Below are 9833 nucleotides of genomic sequence, written 5' to 3'. Positions count from 1 at the left end.
GGTTTTTTTTTTCTTCTTCTTCTTTCCTGTTGCTGAGTTTCCAGCAATAAAGCTTTTACCTTATCTGCCCACATTTGTGTTCTTACTTCTGAACACATAACACCAGCATGACATTTGCTTTGAATCAGTAATAAAACTGTTCTGTTAACCAAATAAGTTTTTATGAACTGCAAAAGCTGTTACAGTGCAAAATATTTCACATAATTTCACTTAAAACCATGTCTCTGTTGAAAGAAACAATTTTCAAGTGACTTTCAGGGTTGTTTAATTTGTGTCCTAACAAATTCAATTTGTGCATTAAAGTGCAAAGTTGATAAAACTGCAGCTTACCTAAAACAAGTAGTTAGTACACCAAAATATTGCATTCTAGAACCACAAAACATGCCGGTGTGATCTGAAATCGTAAGGAACAAGGAATCAAACTTATTCTATTTGAAGAAAAAAACAGGACATTTTAAGCTCTTTGGCAACATTTTCCATGAGAAAAAAAAATAAATGATCCTTTTATTATCAACCATTCTGTGTATGCCTCTATGAAAAAGGCTAAAACAGCATTAAGACCTTTTGACCTGGGGAGTATTCCACCAACGTAGCTAAAGAAAGCCAAGCTGTATCAGAAAAGCCTCGCTTGAACTACATTTCAGCTGCATCTAATTGAGGCTAATTCAAGCGAGGCTTACATAGCCTGGCTATGTGGGAGGTCCTGAGGAACGTAGGAAGTCCTGAGAAGTGGATTGCAGAAAAGAGGAGCTGGCAGAAAAAGAGGGCAAGACAAAAAACTGTAATTTTCTCAGCAGCTGAGCAAAGAATGCCGATGGAGATGTATTACGACTTTAAAGGTGTCCTTACCAGAAAAGGAAAAACAGCCACGAAGGAAGCGGCATGGCTAACAGTTGCTGACAGGTGTAAGTTATACATGTTTCATACCATTGTCAATTGTTACATGTTGATTTCACTATCCTGGTTTATTTATGGTACCTCTTGTGTTATAAATCTGTTTAGATAAAGCAGCTGAATTGTCTCAGCCCAGCACAGTTTATTAATAACCCAATAATCAATATGCATCATCATACTTTGAATATATTATTGTGTGTGTGTGCGTGTGACCTACATTAATTCTGCACTGTTATATCTTAATAGAAGCAATCTTAACAGCCAAAGCGTACCTGGCAGCAGGTGAAGACAAAGTACAAGAGCATATTTCAGAGTGGGAGATAGCCTTTGAAGAAATGTGTTTGTTCAGAACATGTGTTGAACTGTGGCTACCAAGAAAAAGACAGAGGCCACTGCTACTGGTGGGGGTCATTCCCCTTGAAAATTTAACACCTGCAGACCAACTCACCCTAAGCAGCAGTCGAGGGCGGCCACTATTGGAAGGAATAGAGGGACGGACCTCCTCCGGATATGTTCCCAGAATTGTGCAGAATCAGTATGTAGAAGGTATTGTTTACTATTTGTTCTTTAAATTGTCAGTCTCTCAATTGTAATAACTAATGTGTGCCTATATCTGTCAGTGTTTGGAGACACAATCTTGTTCCCAAGGCCATTGAGGACATCCCTAACCCATGTGTGAGTAGTTGTATTAAGTCTTATGTGGATTAGAAATACTCTGCATCTCATGCATCCCTGTGATCTCTTACTTCAACATCTGCAGTGTTTTTCTTGTGTTGTGTTGCAGTGTTTGATGGCCCCAGCACATCTCGGGCATTCGATCACAAAACTGTGTCTGTACGCACAGAAATAGCAGAGGTAATATTAAAAATGTGATACTGTATGGATCCATCTGCAGTCTTGCTGTTCTATACCAACAGGCCTAATTATCACCAATACACATTACTGCAGGTCACAACAGGAACACAAAGTCCAGCAGCAAAGGGTGAAATAAGTAACTCTTCACATTACTATCACTACCTACATACTCTATGCTCACAGGCACATTTTCTTCTACCACAGGATGTCCAAACTCTGTAAAATGAAAACAGTGGGTGGATATGGAATACAAGAAACTTAAAATATAGAAAATCAAGCTAGAGATTATGAAACTGGAGAAGGATGTACGTATAAATTCAGACAAAGGAGAAGGTCATGGTGTGAACTGTTTTCTCTCCACAGCTTGGAAAAAACCTGAATAATTAAACAATTTAACACAACTTGAACACAAACTTGTCATTATTTTACGGTTCATGTAAAATGTTAGAAATGTGTTTATACATTTTTATTCGCAATGGGGTGCTATGACCTAATGTTTTGAAAATGTATCTCCTATCCATTTAGCCTTCTTACACGAACTCAAAATGCACTGTCAATGCTGAATTAAAAGACATTCAAATTAAATATCTGCATTAATGAATGAACTCAAAAGGTCACAACAATAAGTCATGAGCTTGAATAGTTGTCCACAAGACAATGTACCAAATTTCAAGCATACTATTTAAGATGGCTCTCTCAGAAGTCAGTCATGGTGCGTGAGACTTTAAGCAATTAACCTGGATTTAAATTGACCGAAGGCCATTTCTATCAGTGTCCTTGTTTTTGTATGCGCATGGTTAAATACCTTCTTCCCCCTCTGTTCCTGGATCAGGATATGGCGTGAGGAGGTACGGCAAGCATGCATAGCCTCTGTCCCCAAGTAGGACACAACTGAACTCTCCTGCAGAATAAGAAAAATGTTTGTTTGATATACATGTGTTTAGGACTCCGCAACATGTAGGATAACATATGACGAGTACTTAGAATTCCTTTTGAGGTTACCTCTACACCCAACTTCAAAACACCTGTACTTCAAAAGTAAACCCCCGCTGGATAAGTAAAATTATCTTGCCTTGTGCAAACCTCTGCCAGTGAGGATGCTCTGAAGATCCTGGAATCATGAACTGATCCTGGCCATTTAGCCTCAATGTCGGAAATTAGATTATCTCCATCACAGATCATATGTATGCAAGGAAGATAGGAGTCAATGATGAGGTTTTACAGGGCATTAATGTAACATTGCTCAGCATTACTCAACAGGGTTGGGCTTTTCAAAATGAGAAATCCAGTTCAGTCTATGGACAATGCCTCCCAGTAAGTACCTGTACATTTAGGCCATGGAAGGATTTTTGGTTCACATAGTCTGCCTCCACAGGTCCTGCAGGAGTTTGGATGCGTACATGGGTACAGTCTAGTGCGGCGATAACATTGGGGAAACCTGAGGGAGTCGTTCTAAATGACGTCACAGTGGCTTTTCGCATGCTTGTAGAATAACGTGGTCGGGCCAAGCTAATCATCAGGGATCAAGCTCATCACAGTTCGAGCCATTGTGCAAACGGCCAATCAGCGGGTATTAGTGAAGCTGAAAACGGTTCTGCTGCTCAATCCCCTCTGCTTTTACTTTTGGATCTTATAAACGAACCACGGTAAGTTTATGAAACTCCCACATTACATAGTTGAAAAGTAATGCTACATAGGGAAGGAGAAACGGAGGCCTCATGAATCATCGAGCCAACTTTGACCCAAATGCATGAAAATAGCTTGATGTTCTGAATCATTTGACCAGGTCAAGGAGCTCTATCTGCCGGCTGTGGGCGTCTGATGAATCAGAAGGACAGCGTTGACACTTTACATTTGTCCTCCCTGTCTCATCTTGGAATACGTTTTCAATAAACGATACATAATCTACCATCTGAGTGAATATTTATTTTCTGTTGGTCATTTAAATAATAAGGAGGGGACATTAGGTAACATTTGTTTAGGTAACAGAATTATGGTGCAATTTAAAGTATACCAATCTGTAATGACAGTAGTGGTCTGCTCACAGAGGGAATGGGGACGTATGAGGGAAGGGGTGATTGTGCAATGGGGATGGTGATTGTGTTACTGATTTTATACAGTTGTATCAAAACATATGATGGGACAAATGCTTGTATAACATGGTGATGTGTCAGAGCATCTGCCGTTGCTCTCTGAGTGCTCTGAGTTGCACCTAAACAAGAAATAAATAGGTCGCAAAAGGCGTATTTCAGGAGGAAATAATGCAGATGTAATCAGTGGCTAATACAAACCAACTCGGATATCAGGAACGTCCCACAAGTTGCCCTGATCCCCTGCTGCTGCAAATGTGGATGCCGCTTCTATTGGTAACTGAAATTAGACACAGTATAATTACAGTGTCATGTGTGCTTATTACATTGCTAAGAACTCAAGAAAATCTGGCATACCAGTGATGTTGATGGCGCTGCCCTCTCCATTCTAATGCTTGCAGCACATTCAGCAGTTACTCTGGCAACGGCTTCTTGTGCAGATGTTGTATTACCAAATGCAATTGTTTTAAATCGGGAATCCAGTAAAGTTGCCGTTGCCAGGACACGGATATTTTCTACATGACACCTTGTATGTAAGAAGTGTTGCAGGTGTTGTGTAAGTTTGATTGCTGTAGGATTGTGTAGTACACCAGCTTTTGTAGCAAGTTTATGCTGCACCATTCTGATTATTGGAATGACTTTTGATGCTGACAAGTTCTTCTCTGAAGATAGTTCTGTTATTGCCAAGTTGAATGCTCCGAGAACCTCTAGGCACACACCAGTGGTGTCATATTCAAAACATAAGAAGAGGGTGACATCAGCGGCCAGAGAAGTGACCGCTGCTCCAACCGGTTCATGCTGCTCATAAAGGCGCTGCGGCATGGAAATGGTGGAGTTCCACCAGGTGTCAACCTCTAGAACGAGCTTATGCGTTGGCCTCTGGAGTTGCTGCTGGATTTCCACCAGACGCTCTTTGATGCTGGATCTAAAGTAGGTCACAATCCTTCTCGCCTTCGTGATGTCTGTCAAAGCCTGTGTTTGTTCCAGTGACTTCTTTACAACCAGATTCAGGCTGTGTGCAAAACATGGTACATTCCTCAGTCCCATTAGTTTCGCCATTAACTGCATCTTTGCTGCATTGTCCGTGGTGAGACAGTGGACCTTTTGCCTCAATCCCCATGCAGTCAACTGTGCGTGCAAGGCGTCTCTCAAATTCTCGGCCGTATGCGACTGCTTGAAGTGGCTGACACCCAATAGAACACTTGCTAGCTCCATATCCTCATTTACGTAGTGGCAGGTAACCCCAAGGTTTGCCATCCATTGCAATAGATGACCACTTCTGCCTTCTCCACAGCTTTGATGGCATTTTCTTTACCCTCATTATATTTCTTCTTCTTCTTCTGCCTTTAAAGCCTGGTGAGTAAGCAGGGTGTATGTGGGGTCAAGCTTCTGAACAAAGGCCCTGAAGCCTTTGTCCTCCACCAATCATGCCCACCAGTGCCTCATCCAATTCAGCTTGTTACCCTATAAAATAAAATAATTTACATACCGTCACCATCCTACAGCAATGGCGTGAGCAATTTATCGTACAAAAATGAATTTATTTTGCCTAATTATTCATTTTGTAATGCTGGCCACCACTGATAATTTCACCAACATTCTCAGAAAAGATCAGATAATTAAGTGTTCATTTGAGGATGATGGTGACAATATCAAAGGTGGCCCGCATCACAAAATGATGATTTAGGCGAAAAAAATATTTAAATAAAAAATTACTTAAGCCATTATTTTAGGAAGGTGACGGTATTGAACAGTTGTTAACCATATTTGACCAGTACTCATTTCATAGTGTCTAGCATATAGCGTAGGAATTTAGAATCCTACCTTGACGGTTTGCTGCACCACCAGGAGCAGGAACAGCAGCAGCTGTGGGTTATCTCCTGAGCACATATGAAACACTTGACTTTTTTCTATGAAATCAAGTCACAGTGTTCCCATGTGTAGGAACGTACACCCTTGGGTGGCATTGGCTCTCCCTCCATCGCCCTTCCTCTCTGTCTCACTCACACACACACCACACCTTTCTCCTAGACAAAGTCTACACACAATCTCTTACAGCCTCTCAAACACTCTCTAAACTTATCAACGTATATATGTATATATATGACCTAACTATATTTATATGTATATCTATATTTCTATGGGAAGATGTGTGTGCTGTCTGTATGTGAGTGTATGTATGTAGTATTTCTCCTCTGTGTTTGTAACCAGGTGTGTCTATATAAATGTTTATCATATTTGATCATACGCCCTAATCAGGATAAGGACAAAGTGACTATTTTTAGTCATACGCCCTGTTCGTCTAGTAAGCTATACTTACCAGATTTTATTTTATATCAAACATTATAACTTCAGATAATATATCACAATCTTGCCAAATGCTTTTGGGATATTTCAAAATGATTTACTGAGAAATATTTAACCCACTTGCATAAGTTATAAAGCTAAAAACAGTGAATATGACGGGTTTTAGTAGAGTTTTTTAAAACGTATTTTATATCCAATTTGCATTATTATTTTTAACATTATTTTATTATATTTTATTCATGATATCATTATCAGTGCTTTTCAAGTAATCAGTCTATCGTTCATGATTATGTTTATAGTAATATAACATATTAAACATATTAAACATTATAATATAAATAGTAATATATTTATTTAACAGTCTTTTGCAGATATTTAAATGTTTTTTTTTGTTATTATGTACTGAATTGTTATTAAATGTTTTATAATGTTCTATAATGTTTTAAACAAATGTTTATTAAACTTGTTAATGTTTTTCAACATTTTGTTTCATATACACTTTTTATATTTTTCTTTACCTGAATAGGGAAAGTGACATTCGGCATTCCAGTAGAGACTGACGGCATCTGTAAAACATTGGCTCAGACATCAGACCTGGTTTAAGTAAACAAACAAAAACATAAGTGTTGGATCATGTTAAAAACATCAAAATGACTGAATGAGTCAGAGCAGATGATGGCCTTAGTAGCCCTGGTGTCCTCTATCCACTGTAAAGCTGTTTTCACTGCCATCATTTCCACTGTAAAAACTGCTAAGTGATCTGGAGTCCGTCTTTTGATATCTATTGCTAGTGTAGGAACTGTCACTGAAAACCCTGTTTTTCCTGTTTTGGGATCTTTTGAACCATCTGTATAAATAACACAATCCTGATACAACATTTAAAGTCTATCGTTCATTAATATTTGGGCATTTGCTATTCCTTTGTACCTATTGCAGGAATAACTGCAGGAAAAAGCCATGGTGGAGTAACTGATAATGGAACTTAGTTGTTGGATGTCTGTCCAGAGTGTCTCTCGAGAGCTTCCCCAACAAACTGATTATATACCCCTGTAAAAACACACCTGCTCTGATTTAGGCTAAACCATTTCCTTAAATCACCCACACCTGTAGCTCTGAAGGGCTGGGTTGGCCACTCCCAAACTCCTAGCTTGTAATATGGGTTCAAACACAGAACAATGTTAAACATGAGTATACCAGATGCCAGAAGAAATAAAATCCAAATAATAGGGACAAGTGGTGAACTACAGGCTCACCCACTTTGTCACAAGAGGTTAGTATACTTTCCAGACAAATCAACTCTGAAAGATGGTACATTGTAGCTTGTATTGTATATATTGTGACACTTCAGCTTCAGAGTCGCTTCCAGTGTTTTACTTTATGGTGTGGTAAAGCTTAATAATCTTGTTTGTGGAATTAATAGGTAAAATGAAAATGAATCATTTATCCCAGAGGGAAATAGCATTTATTTAAAAGAAATAAGTAATTGTTCTGGATGGAAATGCTGCTGGCAGGAAATATCCCCCGTTCCTTTCTGTCATTGCACTGAATGTGAAGAAGCCTCTCATTGTGTTGTCTAGAGGATGTGAAGTATTTTCCATTATGTTCGGCAGAATGTGTCTTACATTTTCTGTAAAATCAGCTCCAGAGTTCAAATCCCTGCTGCCCCAGCAGATGGCTGCAAAACTGGTTGCACTTTCAAATAGGGGGCTTCTCTGTGTGGAGTTTGCATTGGTGAGTTCCCTCCAGGGACTCTGGCTTCCTCCCACAGTCCAAAGACATGCATGTCATGTCACTCCATAATTTCCCTAGGAGTGAGTGTGTTGGTGAGTGGCTGTTTGTCTCTCTGTGTTCGCCCTGCAACAGGGCAGTTTGAATTGTATTGAAATCACTTGAGAAATCTAAAAACATGATCCTCATCGTGCTGCTTGATTGGTCCAGATGAGAGTGGGCTCTCTAAAGCAGGTAAATGAAGGGATTTTCAAACCCAAGCAACGATAAGCAAACTACACTGCATCCTGAAAGGTGAGCCAGTAACAGTCTCTCAAGGATTTTCCTGATGTGAGATGTTAGGGCAACTGGTCATTTGGTTTTCAGATGTATGATTTTATTAATTATCTTATTCAGGTGTTTTATACATGGCATCAGTAAATGTTTTTTTTATTATTTTCACAGGGTCAGAACCTCACCCATTCCTTTTAAATACAATATTTCAAGTTAAATCATTCAATAGTCATCCATCAAAGGTTAGTGGGGCTGAAGCTTATCCAAGCCAACACTAAATGGACTGTTCATATAACCTGCTTTTCTAGCCCTTTTCACCACTTAAAACGCTTTAACCCTATCACATTCACCCACTGACGCACACTCATACAGCACTGCACACCCCGATGACCACATCAGAGTTTAGTATTACGCCAATATGATAGTAAGCCAGGATTGAACCACCAACCTACAAATTATCAGATAACTGCTCTTCCTCCTGTGCTACATCCACCCACATGGGATACATCTATGGATCCTCAGTGCTGCAGACATATAACTTTTGTTTTTCTTTTTTCGAGGGGTCCAGAAAATTCTCATTAAAAAACTTTATTGAAACATCTTTTAATAATAGCACCCTGTAGGATTCACACAGTATCAAGAGCATGTACCACTTTAACTGCTGCTTCAGGCTCTGTGCGTTAGTAGCGCTTTGCTTAAATTAAATTGCTCTTACAAGGAGCATTTTTTTTCTCAATTCCTGAATTTCTCAACAAATCTATGCTTAAGGCAATCAATAGGAAATTGAAAACTTAGCTTCTGGTCACAACACCCCACTGTGACCTAAATGCTGACAACATGATGTAATTCTCAAGCTGCATGAGAGTTTCTGTCACTTCTGAGGTTATTGCAGCGCCTGACAGGATAATTCACTCAAAGTTTATTCAGTTTATTCAGTCTGAACCTTAACTTTAAATCCAAGGGAGTGATTATCATCTCTATTTTAAGAGTCTAATTATCTCTGTACTGCTTCCAAATTTAGTTTTATTTTTCCACCAAAAAACTTTTCAACACACGAAAGTTTAAATCTCAAGTGTATGCATCCAAATTAAATGTTACCTGCAGCATCTAAACACTGCACATGCATAGTATTCACCTATCCCACATCAGTTCCAGAGGTCAGCTTTAATACTTGGAGCCTGTCTAAAAAAAGATTAAATTCTGGTTGTAGCACTGATTTTTTTCCTGATACCATAGTACAAAACAAACTGACAGATTACTTTTGGTATGGCTTAACATCCTTTACTCAGTATTAAAAGTAATATCTTTAATGTGCTGTTTCTGATCTGGCAAAAAAAAAAAAAAAATACAACAGATTGGTTTTACAATATTTTGTGGTCTTATAATACAATTGAATTAAATCTCAGTCTATCATTGATGTTGTTATGGCGACTTTTTTTCTTATTTTCTTTTAGACTGTTGACCTTGATCAAAAAAAAACTTTTTTTTCTAATTTGAAAGTTATGTGGGTTTCTAAACAGCTCTAACAAACACTTGTCCACATAAAAATGATCAATTTGGCCTGCTGAAATTTCTTGTCAGAAAGACAAGAACCATTCTTTCCATAACCTTGCTTATAACTGAATAATAATCAGTAATACATTTGGATAAATTTTTTATAATTATTATTATTTGAACAAAAATGCA

General features: G+C 38.6%; 1 long non-coding RNA gene across 1 annotated transcript in view; it reads right to left on the bottom strand.

Moving 5' to 3' along the window:
* The window catches only part of LOC121649181, a 17407-nt gene extending 16150 nt beyond the window's left edge, over positions 1–1257 (bottom strand). Inside the window, exon 1 of the long non-coding RNA XR_006012077.1 lies at positions 1247–1257. This is a non-coding gene — a long non-coding RNA (uncharacterized LOC121649181). The remainder of the gene's footprint in view (positions 1–1246) is intronic.
* Positions 1258–9833: the final 8576 nt, after the last annotated feature.

The sequence above is a fragment of the Melanotaenia boesemani genome, chromosome 11 (assembly GCF_017639745.1).
Source record: "Melanotaenia boesemani isolate fMelBoe1 chromosome 11, fMelBoe1.pri, whole genome shotgun sequence".
Classification (NCBI taxonomy): Eukaryota; Metazoa; Chordata; class Actinopteri; order Atheriniformes; family Melanotaeniidae; genus Melanotaenia; species Melanotaenia boesemani.
Note: the sequence above shows the minus strand (reverse complement) of the source record. Positions and strands in the feature narration are given on the sequence as shown.